At 39.0% G+C, this 17,720-nt stretch overlaps 1 protein-coding gene across 1 annotated transcript in view; it reads left to right on the top strand.

Annotated features, from left to right (window-relative positions):
* The window catches only part of LOC150097038 (guanine nucleotide-binding protein G(o) subunit alpha-like), a 178,364-nt gene that overhangs the window by 56,971 nt on the left and 103,673 nt on the right, over positions 1-17,720 (top strand). The window lies entirely within an intron of this gene.

Below are 17,720 nucleotides of genomic sequence, written 5' to 3'. Positions count from 1 at the left end.
AAATTAATTCCTTATGAAAGGAGTTTTTGTGTTTCGGTTTTATAACTCTTGAAGCTATAATTAAAAAGATCCAAGTAATTTTAATGATATTATAATGAAATTTGGATTGTCAATAACTATTTACTGAAAGTTTATTTTTATTCCTTTTTTATTTTTCAAAATATTTCAAAATAATCTTTCGTTTTACAATTTTATCTTCAATCAAAACTTAACTAACACTTTGGAAACATAAAATTCAATGCGAACACCAGAAATATTTCTACATATCTTAAAATCATATTCTTGTGGTTGGAGAAATATTTTGAATGTGCTCTCGTAAATACATAAAAATAAAAGCACCCCAGTTTCCCTACAGATCATCGTGTGGAACGCGAACGGACTTAGAAACAAGATTCTGGAACGCCAAGAATTCGCAGCGAGATACAATCCAGACATCCTAATAGATGAATCCCACTTAAGACCAGCAGACAACCCCAAAGTTAGAGGATACCTTCTCCACAGAAACGACAGAATAAACTATAGAGGAGGTGGCACTGCCATTTTCATAAAAAGCCACATCGATCACCACTCTGTAGCCAGCCCCTCAACCAGAAATCTAGAGCTCACAGGAATAGTAGTACCCACTACCTCAGCTGGGAAACTAACACTTTATGCAGTTTACAATCCTCCATCAAAGAATCTACTACATTCAGATCTGGATGCCCTCCTGGGAAATAAAGAGCAAGTCATTATTGCCGGTGACCTAAATGCGAAACACCCTGCATGGAACAGCAAAACCACCAACAGAAACGGCTACACCCTCTTCAGCTACTCCAGTTCAAACTATGCAGTGGTGGCAGGCCCAGCAGAACCAACACGTCATAGTATATATTAAGCTACAGTATAGCCAGACTCTTTAAACGAGCTGACATTCGATCACAATCCAATCCTGCTCCATCTGGGAAAGCAAGAACAACTGCTGCCTCCCCCCACTCCTTCATCTCATGGAAAAAAACTGCCAGAAGTACTATCGGAACACATTGAACCTGTCCCTCACATCAGATCCATAAAAGAAATTGAAAATGCTGTCAAAAGCCTGACTCAGAAAATCAACACAGCCATAAAGGTTGTCACCTCTACCAAAACCATTCTTAACCCAAACCGACTACTCGAAGACATCATGGATTTAATTAGGGACAAAAACAAAGCAAGGAAAAGGTACACAACACCCGTGCACCTCATGACAAAAAGATCCTCAACAATGAAGTTAGAGGAGCACTTAAAGCTCACAAGAACGAAACATGGGAAGCCAAACTAGCCTCTATATCACCCGGCGAACACTCCATCTGGAACATATTAAGAAGCCTCAGAAACAAAAACAAATCTCTTCCCCCACTCAAGTCAGACAGGCGCCTAGCACACACGGACGCAGAAAAAGCTGAAGAGATAGCAAAGAACCTAGAAAAGCAGTGTAGCCCTACATACGACAACTTGGACATCAAGCATGTCTATAAAATTCACCTCCATGTCAGACATGCACTAAAACTCACCGACACATGCAACAACAAACCTGCAAACACCTCACCAGCGGAAATCTATGAAGTTCTAAAGAAGCTAAAGAATAAAAAAGTCTCTGGCCCAGATGGCATAACAAATAGAATAATTATACTGCTTCCCTGAAGAGCTGTCGTACATCTCACCACCATAATCAACGCCATGATCCGATTTGACTATTTCCCCAGCTATTGGAAAGTCGCAGATGTGGTCCCAGTGCACAAACTAGGTAAAGATCCACACCTGCCTGAAAGCTATCGACCCATCAGCCTAATCTCAAACTTAGGCAAAATTGCCGAAAAAATCATCCTCTCCAAACTCTAAGCCTCAGTAAACGAGTTTAAATATCCTTCCAAATGAACAATTTGGCTTTCGACAACATCACAGTACTACTAAACAGGTTCCAGGATAATTGAGTACATCACCACCGGCTACAATTGGCACCAGCACACTGGAGCAGTTTTCCTCGACATAGCAAAAGCTTTTGACAAGATATGGCACTTGGGATTACTACACAAACTCATTTCAGCAGGCATACCATCAAGAATCGTCCACCTAATTAAATCTTACCTCCAGGACAGACACATACAAGTAAAAATAAACGGAACAGTTTCAAGTCAGCGACGGATCTCTGCTGGAGTTCCCCAAGGTTCCCTGCTGGCACCGATCTTATTCTCGAAATATATGGCAGACATCCCACCCGACCCAATATCATCCATCTTAGCACTCTATGCGGATGACACAGCAGTACTTGGCAGATCTCTACAACCACATCTCGTTACTAAAAAACTGCAAGAAAACCCACTAAAACTAGAACAATGGTTCTCCAGATGGAGATCACGTGAATCCCCAAAAGAGTATAGCGATACTTTTCACCAGAAGATTGGCAACTCCCAAGGGGGACCATTATCTCTTCAACACCACAATCCCCTGGCAAACAGAAACAAAGTATTATTATTATTATTTGACACCTCCAGGGAGTCCAAAGACTCATCGAGGGAGAGTGTGCCAACAGCATCGAACGATTGGTTCCCTTCCAACTACTAACCGCGCTCAAACTTACTTAACTGAGCAATTAGTAGCAGAGGCTCTACCAATCGACCAACCTTTGCCGGCATCTTGGGGTAATTCTAGACAAAAGATTAACGTTCAACCCACACATCAAAGCCTTATGCACGAAAGCATCTAAAAACCATCGCACAACTTTACCCTCTAATAAATAGAGAAAGCAAGCTAAATACCAGAATCAAAGTACTCCTCTACCTGCTGACGATCCGCTCCATAATAACATATGCATTTCTCCAGCCTGGAGCCACACATCCAACACCAACATCCTCAGGCTGCAGAGAGTGCAGAATAAGTGTTTACGCATGATCATGGATGTAGTGTGGTTTGTGAGAAACGTCCAACTGTATAGAGATACAAACATCTCCTTCCTACAAACTACAGCGGAAAAATTCTTCTCAAAGATCTCTACACACCCCAACGATCTAGTTAAACAGGCAGCAAACTATGATGAAACTGACCTCTTCAAATACAAGAGGCCAAAAGCCATCCTAAATACTAGCAACAACGATTAATATCCTGCCCCCCCCCCCCCCACTAGGGCGAGCTTACAGCTCATAAATCTTTCCTTCAATTCGCCCTCTCTATCAGACAACGGGGAATAAAAAGCATTTTGCTTCACCCTTCTGGCCAGTGATGTTATGTTATGTATATTTTGAATGCGGTTTTGATTATTACGGTCGGATAGAGCTTTTGATGTGAACGGACGTTTTATTTCAGACTGAGCCTGATTAATTTGTTTACAAGGTTTTTCACGAAAAGCACATTGCACTGGCGCAGCACATTGCATTAGACCTCTGCATGCAACATGCAAGAGGTCTAATGGCCGGCAGGCCCCACCCGCAATGAGGATCAGTGGTGGATTTATGGTTTTATTAGGGAGGTAGGATTTCAATCTGTGACCAAGTGAATTCGTGACACTCCTTTTCCCTACTGTTGGACAGCTAGTTGTATTTTATTGCTGGTAGACACCGGAAGTGTCTACGGGATTTGCTAGTGGACCCTCAAAAGTCCACAGGATTACTTGCAAGTTGCTCGGGACACCTGAACAACCCCTGTTCTCTCTTCTAGTCAAAAATTAATCCAAATAATGAACACATCATATGATGAACTAGACTTTAAACAGCTATTGGCAGTGTTCAAGCATGTAGGTGGCCTGTTACAAAGAAAATGGCCAGGAAAGGTAGCAATACAATACGCCAAATAACAGAGGTTGAAACAGAGGACTATCAATCCCCTGACCCTCTCCCCAGCACTTCTCAAGATAACACCAGAGAGATTATGTCACCAGTTAACGACCAGCCCCTAGTGGACTCAGATGACTCTACAGACTATCAGGTTGTCAGCAGAAAGAAGTGCAAGAAGGAGTCGCCAGCTGGAGAACCTGAAATAATACCTCAACCCTTGGAAAGAACAACTCCAATGGACTTAACAGCACAACCTGATGAAAGAATAGAGACTGACTCCAGGGCAAAACCAAAAGAGTGGATTCCACCACTAATTTTAAGAACAAAAGAAAAATGGTATTTAATTACAGAGACGATGAAGAACACAAACATCAAATTTACATCAGCCAAGAGTACAGTTGAAGGAATCCGGATTCAACCAGGAGGAACTTCGGACTACCGCCAGCACACCAGACTTATGGATGAACTGAAAGTCCCATATCACAAGTTTCAGCTTAAGAGTGAAAAAAAATCTAAAAGTGGTCATCAGAGATCTGGCTGAAACCATACCAGCTGAAGAAATAGCTACTGACCTCAGATTACAAGGCCTAGAGCCAATTAAGATATCGCGCATGTACCGAGCAGACAAGCGCCTCATGCCTCTGGTCTTAGCCGAGATCAATAAAGAAATAGAGAAATTTACGACCTTAAAATAGTCTGCAGCTTAGTCATCAAGACCGAACCTCTCAGAAGAAAGGCTTCAGCCGGTCAATGCCATCGCTGCCAAAAATATGGGCATGCACAAAAACTATGTAAAGCGGATTACAAGTGCGTCAAGTGCGGTGACAACAATTCCTCGCTCACTTGCGTCAAACCGCGAACCACGCTCGCTAAGTGTGCAAACTGTGGCAGCTCACACCCAGCCAACTACAAGGGATGTTCATTCCACCCATCTAACCTGCAGAAGGCTAGAGAGGCACTACCCCCGCCCACTCAGATGCGAACCACACCTGAAATCAGAACGCAGGCTGTTACTCCCGAGAAATCATACGCATCTGCGATCTCTACAAGTAACAAACCGGCATCTTGCAACCAAAGCCCCGCAGCAATCCTAGCTGCCACTCTAGGAGAGATGTTAACAACATTTAGCAAAACAAATCTCAAGCAGGCTGACACCAATAAATTCCTCAAAAACACACAAGTCATCTTCTCCATGATTAATTGATAACACGGTCACCTTAACTAACTCAATACAGATTGCTTATTGGAATGCTAACGACCTAAACAACAACCTCCTATAACTAAAAGAATTTGCTGAAAGATATAAGATAGACATCCTTTTAGTCAACGAGATGCACCTTCGGCCTTGCGACAACCCCAAAATAAGGTACTACGCACTACTTATTACAGACAAGCTCAATGCCAGAGGGGGCGGAACGGCTATCTTTGTTTAAAAAAAGCATAACATACAATGAGATCAAGAAAACAACAACTACAAACCTGGAAGAAACTGGAATTGAAATACATACAAACAACACAGGTAGTCTAAAACTATATTCAGACAAACCACTCCTAGCCTCAGACCTCTCCCAGCTCCTTGACACAAACGAAGCAACAATAGTGGCGGGTGACCTAAATGCAAACCATCCCGTGTGGAATAGTAGAAACACCAATAATAATGGGAAGAGCCTACACAAATTCACTATGACAAGAAACATCACCATAGCAGGTCCTGTTGAACCAACAACACACTAAGGACCACTGGGCAAGCCTAACCTGCTGGATATAGCCATTTTCAGGAACATCCCACACCAGTTCCAGTTACAGGTTGTTAATGATCTTAGCTCCGACCACAATCCGGTTCTGCTTAGCCTAGGCGGGGAAGCAGAAATCATCCCCAGACAATCCTACACAAATCTCAAGAAGCTCAACGCAACTCTCTGCAACATCACAGGCCCTGTCCCAACCATCTCCTCACCCAAAGAAGTAGACACAGCGATCAATAAACCGGAAAGCACAATCCAAACTTGCCTTGCAACAGCCTCTACCGTTACCGCTCCAGCTCAAACTAACCTCCCCGCAGAAGAGATTCTAAAGCTTATCCGCAACAAAAACAGGATCAGACGTCGATACCATGCAACACTATCACTCCAGGATAAACAAGAGCTAAACAGGGCAACAAACCCAGTCCGATATGCGATTAAAGACCATAAGAATCAAATATGGGTGAGGAAACTAAGCTTCTTAAACACTGAAGATAACTCATTATGGAAAATGACTAAAGCCCTTCGCAGCAATCACCCCAACACGCAACCAATCCATGGAGAAAGAGGCATAGTCTACCTAGACGATGAAAACGTAGAAGCCTTTGCAGACACAATTTCAACCAAACTACACTTATGCGGACTTGCGCTTCATCGAAAAAATCCACAGACAAGTACGCTGTGCACTTCATCATCCCACCAGCCGTGACAACACAAGCTATACTATGCCAAAGGAAATATACCAAATCATCAAGAACCTCAACAGAAAAGCACCAGGTTCTGATTAGATTTCAAACAAAATTATAAAAGCACTCCCTCACAAAACAATAATGCAACTAGTGGCTATCATCAATGCGATGCTAAGACTCAACTACTTCCCCACTCGCTGGAAGCAAGCAGATATAATCCTCATCGACAAACCGGGGAAAGCACCTTAGTTCCCCCAGAATATCAGCCTCTTGTCAGGACTGGGGAAAATAGCTGAAAAAGTAATACTAAAACGCTTACAAAACGAAACGGACAATCTAGACCTAATCCCCAAAGAACAATTTGGTTTTCGCGCTGGTCACTGCACAACTCAACAAATCCACAGACTTATAGAATACATAACTATCGGATTCAATTGGAAACAGCATACAGGTGCAATCTTCCTGAATGTGGCGAAAGCCTTCGATAAAGTGTGGCACAAAGACCTTATCCACAAACTAATAATTGCAAAATATTCACTAAACCTCATCCAAATCATAGACTCTTACCTGAAAGACTGAAAATTTCAAGGGAAACTCCGTGGGCTCAGATCCACTGCAAGAAGTATCACAGCAGGTGTCACGCAAGGCTTCCTGTTATCGCCGCTACTCTTCAACATTTTTATCTCAGACGTCCCAAGCATAGCATCAACCACCATGGCTTTCTATGCAGATGACATGGCAATACTGACCAGATCGCTCAGACCATATCTAGCCACACAACGACTACAAAACGCAGCAACGAATCTTGAAAAATGGTTTGGGAAATGGAGAATAGACGTCAATGCAGACAAAAGCACGGCCATACTATTTACAAGGAAGAAAGCAAACCATCACTGAGCAGTCACGATGCTCAATACTGATATCCCATTTCAAAAAGAAGTGAAATACTTGAGAATCAAACTAGATAACCATCTTAGCTTCAACTCCCACATCTCTCATGCTTGCAACAAAGCAAACTCAGCAATAGTTCAACTCTACTCAACCTAAGAAGCAAAGTCAGTCCAAAAAAACAAACTAAGAATATACAAAGCAATCATCAGACCCACACTAACTTACGGTTCACCAGCGTGGAGCCACACCTGATGTCCATCCAACCATAGAAGTTAACAGTTAACAATATTTTGAATGTCGTAATATTAGTATGACTTCGTTCTTCTGGCACTAATCTTTCGTTTTGTTTATTAAGTATCCATCGTTAACTCGCATATTCACTCAGATTATTAGTACTCAGTGAAAGTAATCTTACACTAGTCTTCATGCTTTTTTTTGTTGTTGTTTAGTAAGTAACAGTTATTTAAATGGTATTATCTCGAACCGGTTTAGCAATATCAAAAGATTACAAATAATCCAAACCAAATGCCTCCGAACGATCTTCGATGCCCCGTGGAAATACCATCCTCCACCAAGACGGAAACCTACCAGACATACCTACGTTTCTCCTCCAGATAGCAACCAAGTACTTTGCTCAGACATCACTCCATCCCAACCTACTCATTCGTGAGTCATCAGATTACGATGAAAAAGACAGATGGAAACATAAACGCCCAAAGGCGGCCCTGATCACAGATTGAAATAATTCTACACAGTCCTAATTAGGGCGAGCCAAGTGCTCCAAACTTTCTTTCTTTAAATAACTAAAAAATACCGATTGCGGGATAAAAATCCAAGGGATTGATGTCCATCCAACCATAGAAGTTAACAGTTAACAATATTTTGAATGTCGTAATATTAGTATGACTTCGTTCTTCTGGCACTAATCTTTCGTTTTGTTTATTAAGTATCCATCGTTAACTCGCATATTCACTCAGATTATTAGTACTCAGTGAAAGTAATCTTACACTAGTCTTCATGCTTTTTTTTGTTGTTGTTTAGTAAGTAACAGTTATTTAAATGGTATTATCTCGAACCGGCTTAGAATGCTCCATCGTATGTTCGATGACAGCTGTACTTGCTGACCACATTCGAACTGACTTCATAACAGAGACAAACGATTTGCTATGTTACGATGTCAAATTAAAAAAAAAGACTAAGCATATTTGTAAATATGTGATATAGAAGTATACACATTAAGGACTTCTGAGGTTAGATGCTAAAATAAAATAGCTCTTAAAATAGATATAGAAATTACGTAGCATAAAATGTAAGTGCTTATCTAGAAGAGTTTACTGGTCTGAAATTACAACCGAAGCTTTTAGAGCAATGTATTATGTGGATTAAGTGTGTGTTTCTTCTCCTCAATTTAACTCAACTTCACTCAAAAAAAGCACTCATAAGTTTTTCATCTCTTAGACTGGATACGAATCCCGATCCAGAACAATTTTCACATTTTCAAATGTTCCACCAAAAATTCATGCTCCCAGATGCGAATGCAATTGATATCAAACGATCTCACAAGAACTTCATTTCCTTTAGGAGGAAAACGTTTAGGGGGGGGGGGAGCCCAAAATGCTCTTCCTGATTGCAATAATATTGAGGTTTGGGGGGGGAGGGATTCTCAGATACGCTGAAGAGTGGAAAACCTGAGGGTGGAGCTCAAAATAAAAATGGATTGATTTATGTATTGTCATTATAATAAATTTAGTTTAATCCTTTATCCAATTGTGAGCAAACAAAGTTTGCGCCTGAAAATATCTTCAGGACTGGGGTAAGGTAGTGCAACTCCGAGCGAAGGTGGACCAAGCTCTCATCACTCCTTGTCTCGGTATCTCCCTTAATGCAAACACATCTCCTTGCAGACGTGTGTACTGCTTTGTATTAAAGGCAATGGGCCACTACCCAGACCGGTTTCGACCTTGATTGAGGTCTCGTCAGTGGGAGGCACACCCAAGCGTGGAGATACTAAGGCAGAAGCAATAGGAGAAGTCATCCTTACCTATAGGAGTTGCCATAAGGTGTACCACCTTATTACTAAATTACTCTGAATTTAGAGAAAGATGTTGGAAGTTTATTTATAAGACAAGGAGTGATGAGAGCTGGTCCACCTTTGCTTGGAGTTTCCTGGTGTTGCCCTACCTTACCTCAGTCCTCAAGATATTTTCAGGCTCAAACTTTGTTTGCTCACACTTGGATAAAGGATTAAACTAAATTTATTATAGTCTAACCAAGTGGAAAAAACTTCCAAAATGTATTGTCATTCATTAGTAATTGCTAAGATTGAGTGATTGGTTATTATTTTCTTTCGTGCATCCCACCCAGTGGTGGCTCGTGGCTCGACATCGTGGGGGTGCTGCAACTTTCGAAATATACATACACACTGTAAGTACAGTGTATACGTGTTTGGATAAATTATCAAAATTATGGTAAAAATTAAAAAAAAAACATGAAAAAAATATTGTTTATTATCAATAAAATTATACAGTTTGGTATAATTCAAAATAACTTAAAAATAAAATCGATTTCTTTAATTCTAATTGAAGGAATGGATTTACAATTTTCGGACATTACAATTAAATCCTTTAATTGTAATGTCCAAATATTTAGAGAGGCGGAGTAAACACGATAAGCACTGCGAACACTCTACTACTGGCGCAAACTGCATATAAACAACAGTGGAACTGCGCGACGGACAGTGCCGCATTACGCTAATAGCTCGCATCTCTCTATAAGGTGCATATGCTTGCGCGCGTAGCAATATGACACTGTGGAAAACACAGTGCTGCTAGCGTCCTTCGCCCTCCTAAGTGCTACAAGGTGAATTTTTTATTTTTTTAATACAAAATAAGAGAATTGTACAGGATTGTTGATGATAAAATTAAATATTACACGCAAATATAAATAAATTAATAAATATATTTATATATCGAGAAAAATTGAGGGTCTGCAGTTCCGCCATGCCTATGCACGAGCCGCCCCTGATTCCACCCACCCTGTGTGGGCTAAGGATTGCATAATCTGGAAACTCGGCTCCTGACATGAAACGTTTTCAAAACACTTCGAGTCCCCAGTAAGCAAGGTGATGATCTCACACCGAACAATGAAATTCATCCCCCATCTAAAGACAATCCCAAACATCTATTTACACAGCGAATTCGAACCCACTGCTTGTTGACCGGAGAGTGGGTACGCTAATCCACTTGACCAATTATTATTTTATAGTTGTATTATTTTTCTCAGTTATGATGCATGCTGAAATTTACAGTGAATAACTATGTTTAGTTAGCAATGCAAAGCAAATCTCATATGGGTTTTATTTATCCCAAAATTAATACTTTACTTTTGATAATATCGAGTTCCTCGACAAAGATTACGTTTCTATCTCTTCTCGATCTAATATTTATGCAGACTTTCCTGGTGTGCTTTTGTTGTTTTCTAAATATCCAAAAAACTTAGTATCTTCTGATATTCTAGACATTATTTTTTCGCTGAACAACCGCTCAAGATGTGAACACTCTAAATCTTTCCTGCCTTCGAAGACTTCTAAAACTTGGAGTGAAGCACCAACCCCCCCCCCTTCCTCACCAAAAATCCTTGGTTCTTTGTACAGTCATTCGTTGTTGGATTTCTGATATGGTTAGCTCTGCTCAACATAGATACTTTTGAACGCGCCAAACAGGCCTCCCCACTCCATCTGCATTCTTTGGGTACTATCTTCCTCTTCTGGTCTCTCCAAGAAATACAAACTGCATTTCAAAAATAATATAGTAAGTTCTTTTTGTTTTGATCACAAAGAATCCTCCTGATACTGTCGTATTACAGATACTGACTTCTAATATGTATGATTAATACATACGGGAGACAAGCTTGTTAGTAGAGAAAGAAAGAGAGAGAGAGAGAGAGAGAGAGAGAGAGAGAGAGAGAGAGAGAGAGAGAGAGAGAGAGAGAGAGAGAGAGAGAGAGAGAGAGAGAGAGATTAGTTCCTTTGCATAAAGGAGATTCCAAGATTGATCTAGCAAATTACCGACCGATCAGCATATCAGGAGTCGTTAAAGTAATGGAGAAATTTATCCAGAGCAAAATACAGAGAAATGGGATACTACATAGGGAACAACATGGGTTTTGTGACCAGTAGGTCGTGCATCAGTAACTTGCTCACATTTTATAATACAGTGACAGCTGAGTTGGATAAAGGTAATGCGTTTACAGTGACGCTCCTGGACTTCCCAAAGACTTTTTACAGGATATAGCATGGAATTCTAATTAATAAATTGCAGCACACGGGGATGGATATTAAGTTAGCGAAGTGGATAAGAGAGTGATGAATGGACAGATCGTACTTTATTCAGATGTATAGTCCAGTAGAAGGCATGTGACTAGTGGTGTTCCGCAGGACTCTGTTCTTGGGCTGTTACTCTGTAATTTGTACATTAATGAAAGGATCTGAGAGGCAGTGTACAATTGTTTGCCGATGATGCGAAACTGGGTACTGCAATAGTCATGGATGTCAGTTTAATGTGGCAAAGTGTAAGGTTATGCATTTTGGAGTGAAAAGATTACCAGCTGTGTACCACTTTGATGGAACTGTACTCCAGGAGATTGATGAAGCCAAGGATTTTGGGATGTTAGTGGTTATTGTTCAGATTCCATATTGCCAAAGTGGCTGAAGCAGCTCATTGGTTTACTTGCTTTACCCTGATGATCAAATGTACCCATTTGGTTACAGAAATTGGTTGATGGGTCCGCACGGTTAGCCGAATGACTGTGCGCTTCGCAACCATATGCCGGAGTTCAATTCCCGTCGGTGACGCGAGAAGGATCTTCCTCATCCATAGCCAAGTTAGCCGGTCTTGGGCGTGGACAGTAGGGTTTTTTCCAGTGGCGGCCGCTGAAAAGTTTAAGTGGGAGTGCTGCATATACAAAATAAAATTTTTTTTAAAATTCTTTTTTTAAATATATATATATATATATATATATTTTACTTAAGACTTTTAATTCTTACATTAGTCTAATGTTATTTATAAATTAAGATTATTATATGAATTTGTGAATTAATATCTTTAATTTAATCATTACTCTGATAAAAAAAGGTTTTCCCCTCTTTAACACTCAGCGATATAACATCACGCGGCTCGTTCTACTTTTGAATGATCAATTGTTGGTATTCCACCTTGTTAAAAACTGTTCCTATGTAGCCACTGAAGATAGTCTGTTAGTTTCAGACTGAAATATTTGGCAAATTAAAATATAATATTCTTGTGTAAACGCGTCTATATGTTATAATAATTCTTTTCATATTTTCAACAGCGACACTCGTCATAATTCAGCCTTGTATCTATAATAAATAAATAATTATATGTTATTTTAGCAAAATAAAATAAGATTTACAAAAATAGTTCACCCTCACCACAACGATTAGATCGCAGTGGTGAGGGTGAACTATTATTATTTATGAACACAAACAAATTTTAATTTTTTAATTTTTTCCTTCGAGATGCTGCAGTGTCGCAGTGCTTATGTACGAGCCGCCACTGGCTTTTTCCTCAGTTTATCCTGGGGTTTTTCATCCCACAAAGCAGGCAAACATCCTTGAGAACTTAACACTGCAGACATAGGATACACCGGGGTGTAGGGCTGGCCACCTTACCCTGTGAACTGTTTAAAACCTTACGACACCGCAAGGTAAAAGAGGGCATAATGAAGATGAGATGAGATGATGAGAAATTGGTTGATTGGCGAAAAAGGAGTGGTATGTTTGAGACACGCAAATTACTGAGGGATTTTTACGAGATTAATGCAGAGGATATTTGCAGAACAGGTCTGGTGGTTTGAAGGGGTTTTGGTACTAGACATTTTGTTTGTAGAATGGCGAATGAGTGGAATAGGTTGAGCGTCTGTTATGAGTGCCATGACTGCGAATGAGTTCAGAGCAAAGTATGATAGATACTGCGTGAATGTTGGACAGTTCTTGGCATAATGTTTAGGACCTCCTTCGATGAGTCTAAGGGCTCCTTGAAGTTGCCCTTGACTCTTTGCATGACAAGTGCATTCCTATGGCTAAAAATAAATTAAGGAAATAAAAGAAGTAAGGCAAACCTATGATGTTTTTAATCTGTTTTTATAAACGTGTTTATAATTATTTGTTTTTAACACTCTGTTCCATTTGAAGGAATTTGTTTTTTTTTCTTCGAAAAGTAGTATTAACCCTATCTTTGTATGATAGGGTAATAGGTTAAGTTATTTGAATACGTCACCTGGCTTATTTTCAGCTAAAGTAAATAGCAGTCTGAGTAAACCCCATTATTAATAGAGATAAACCCGAGAAAACCCTGTGGGGAATGTGCTCACAATCATATAAAACTTAAAGATATGGCGTTAATAGATCAATGATAAAAAATATACAAATGCTGATTTTTTTAAAAGTATTTTAAGTATCCTGTTTTCCATTTCCTAAGTTGAATAAAATAACAAAATGTACTTCAAGTATTAGGTGATGCTTTCCAGTACATTTTTTGGCAGGTAATGATGAGAATCGATATTTATGACAAACGGATCGATCTTCTACTCGAAGATAGAATCAAGGAAACCGATTTCATCCATAAGCGAATTTCTAAAAGACGATGCTGTTCTCCAAGAAATGATTCTTCAGTAAATTGGAAAACTAATGCTATGCTTGTCAATGTCCATTAGTTTTCGTTGTTCCTAAAATTTAATTTTGTGAATGGCTTCCTTAAGCTAATGTTGATGAGGAGAGTCTTAATAAAACTACCAAACTTGAGTTTTTATTGGGGAAAAACCCTTTCAGTTAATACACGTTTGAGCGCAGTTGATATACTGACAATATCAATCAACTATATGTGTGTGTGTGTGTGCGCGCGCGCTCATGGACGGCTGTTCTGTATTATCTGTTCTGTGCCTTCCCTAGTTGGTTCATCTGTTTTTATGGGATTAAAATTTTTAAAATAAAATCTCCACCTCCGTACGAGACCGGTTAATCGTCACTTGGTTAACTCTTATAAAGGTTTCTCTCTTCCTCGTTTATAGAAAAATTGCACACCAGGTTTAAACATAAATATTATGAACATGTAGAACCAGAAAGGCTTTAATTTAGCAAACTAAGCAGTACATAATGACTATACTGCACATTGAGGCCAGTGAATCGTAAACGTGCGCAATGAAAGGCGAATATACTGGCTCCTAGGTAGAGTTAATAATGAAAATTGGCAATATTTTTAGCCCTGTATTATACAGGACTCTAAAAGATAATTTTTATTATTTACTTGATATACATTGTTGTTAGTTCAAGATTTATATAACAGTTTTAAAAGTTTAGATTAAAAACTTCAAATAGAATTTTCAAGAGAAAAAAAAATCAGCAAAAAATTGCGTTATAAGCACAATTATTACAAGAGCCTGTTTTATAAAAGTATACACGAGTGTAGTTGCATGGATAAATGACTTCGCATTTTTCTCCAAGTTCTCTCTGTCATGCTTGCTAAGTTGGTTACAGTTGTTAGGAACATTTGTATATATATTAATCTTTATGTTGATAAAATAATAACTGTGGTTGTTTAACAACACAAAAACTGTTTTTAGTGAAAACAAGAAAAATATAGTTTTAATATAAAGAATTCTTTATACGTGTTGAGAACCAGAGTATGTCTGATTTGATTGTTATAGTTTCATGTTTCAGTGATTTCAGGTTTGTTTTTAAATGCGTTTCACAAAATGATATGATCTAGATCCGTTTTGTATTTTGTCTGTCTGTACGCATATTATAACATTCTCTCTCTCTCTCTTCTCTGAGTGGGAGATTTTATTCAAATTTGACATTTTTATTTATACAAGTATACAGAATAAATTATTTGTAAGTAGTTATGAAAAACAAAACTGGATTCACTTGTATTCGCTGGGCAACAAATCCATTGGGGGAAATGCATTTTAATGTTTGCTCTAATGTGTCAATTAAAACAAATAGCAAAAATGGATAAAATTCTTGAGCAATTTTATGTTTAAACAAAACGATAGTTTATCAGGTGTTTAAAAATATTCCCTGCGCTGATAATAATAAAGTATTTTAGTAAAATAGTAGAGAGACGAGAAATTGGAAGTATTTATCAATTAATTAATACATAGTAACAATAATCCACTGTACTTAGAGGCCTTTAAGGTCCCACGACCTACTTAGATTAAATTTCGTAACTATAATTTTAGGATCAGGTGATTAGTCTTAAAATATACACCGGAGAGCAAAAATATTAGGACCACTTAACTAATATTATGTTGGTCCTCCACGTGTCGCCAAAATAGCTCTTATCCTGCGAAGCATCGACTTTAAAAGATTTCTAAAGGTCTCTTGTGGTATCTGGCACCAACAGGTAACTGTGAGTACCCCACAAGCCTTTCCGTTTGGCCAACACAATTTGGCTTTTGTCAAACTCGCCTAAGTCCACTGCCTTTCCTATCTGAAGAACAAGAACAACGTTGATTAACAGAGCGCAGTATCAGGTGTTATACCGTTTCATGACCTGCATACGCAGTGTCATTTCCCTGCAGTTGCTTCGATTTACATTTTTTGCCTTTATGCCATTATTTGAACTTTATGCCAAAACTTAATAATGCGCTGGTCATAAAGTTTTGGCTTTTCGGTGTATATATTTTGTGTGTAAAATTCCTGTGTGTTCTTCTAGCGCTGGTTTTGTGATGGAAACCGCGAACTCACCTTCACTTGAAACGTCTTCATAAAAGTTCTCGTTCGCTAATACATAATCAGTAAATTAAGCAGTTAGCTACAGCTAGTGGCAGGAACTGTATAGTCCGACCACATAAGCGAGAGCTGTCGTTGGCAGACTGCCAAGAAGAATCAATTCATATTGAAGGGGAGAAAGAAATAACGCGATGTACGAATTGGTCACCAACACGCGAAATCACGGGCTTTATACGTAAAAATTTCCAATTGTTATACAAGGAAAATAGTTACCACTTTAAAAACTACAATGATCATAAAAGAGAAGTTAATTTTCCGACCTGTAATAATAAACAACTCATCCCACAATACGGATTGATTACCCTGTAATCGGAATGGATTCTCCTTCTTTTGACATGCACAGAAGTATCGAAGGGTCTCGTATCTGTGTGGCGTACTATACCACCCTCCACCACAGATGAAAAACTGTATCCCTCTTTTTCTAAACTGAAGGTTCCAAGATATTTCGCCCTAATGCTAATCAAAATTTCTGGAACACAAAGCGATCAGTGTTTTTACATTATCTTCTCTTTTCTCGTTTCATTTGTTGTTTATTTATTCTTTTTTCTTTTATTAAATGAAGTTAAAAAAATCGGATGTATGGATAGCCTTGTGACATTGTTTCTGGTTTCATAATGCTATACCCCACCCCCGTATCCCCAGAAGATACATCGTTATATGTAGATGACTAAAATAATTTCTTCTATTTTTTTTTTTTTTTTTTGAACAATTAGTTCCCGAATTAGCCGATCTCTAGCATAAGCAAGTAGTTCTTTCTCGTAGAAACTTAGATATTTAATTTCTGCATATCAGAAAATAGACGAGGGCTCCCTATTTCAGACAGTAACATACCATTTAGGTTTAGGATCACAAGATGATGGCTGTTGTCTCACTCTTTCTCCTCATTGGAGGGAAACACTATCAAATAGGTGCTCGGGTATTGATGATGTCTGAGGAAGTAGAGACCGACAGCCCAGCGATTTCTTAAATGAATTACGACTATAATTCCGCCTAACTAAGCTTGTGCAATAAAAAGGCATTTGACTTTTTTGTTTTTTAATACTAAAAAAGGACATTCTTCCACATTTTGTATGAAGTGATACGAAGCAGGGAAAAACCTCCATTCTTTTCAAACTTTAGTTACATAATAAGCATTTTTATACCTATGAAACGTGACAGTCTGTGACTAGTGATGAAGTTAGTAGGTGCATATAAGACATCTGAAGACGGTAGTGCAACTCATTTCTGATTATGAAGTAATTGTGAAAGAAAAAAAGAAATTTTAAAACCCAAAGTTGAAATATTTGGCTTCGATTGTCGATATTTACTAAGTATGGGACTACATGTTTCATAGGGATGCTTTGTGCGCCGAGGAGTGTAGGTCTTAGAAGGAAAGGAGTTTTTTTTTTTCCTTTGATGACTCAGACATAACAGCCACCGTAGCTCAGTCGGTATAGAAGAACCCCTTGGGTGAAAAAGACCTGGGTTCGATTCCCGTCTGTGACGTGAGGAACCTTTATCTGATCTGTTTCGACTAAAGGTGAGTTAGCCGGTCCCAGTAGAAGTAGAAGGTCTCTTCACCCGGAAACTCGAGTTTTTGTTCCTCAGAACAGACAAACCCGCCTGTGAACGCACACATGGGTGTACAGTCAGAAATACATACTTAAAATCCCTCACCGGAGAGCTTAGTTAACTCCTAGTTAGTCATTCTCGTACAAGGTTTTATTGCTATATTTTAACAACATCGACCACAGTTGATCTTGGATACTCTTTGTGGGCTTTAATCTCACGAAGGATCCAAACTGATATGATACACGGTGATCAT

The sequence above is a fragment of the Typopeltis vanoorti genome, chromosome 18 (genome assembly GCF_054136105.1).
Source record: "Typopeltis vanoorti isolate ZY-2024b chromosome 18, IOZ_Tvanoo_1.0, whole genome shotgun sequence".
Taxonomy (NCBI): Eukaryota; Metazoa; Arthropoda; class Arachnida; order Uropygi; family Thelyphonidae; genus Typopeltis; species Typopeltis vanoorti.
The sequence above is the reverse complement of the archived record's forward strand: the minus strand, read 5'-3'. Positions and strand labels throughout refer to the sequence as shown.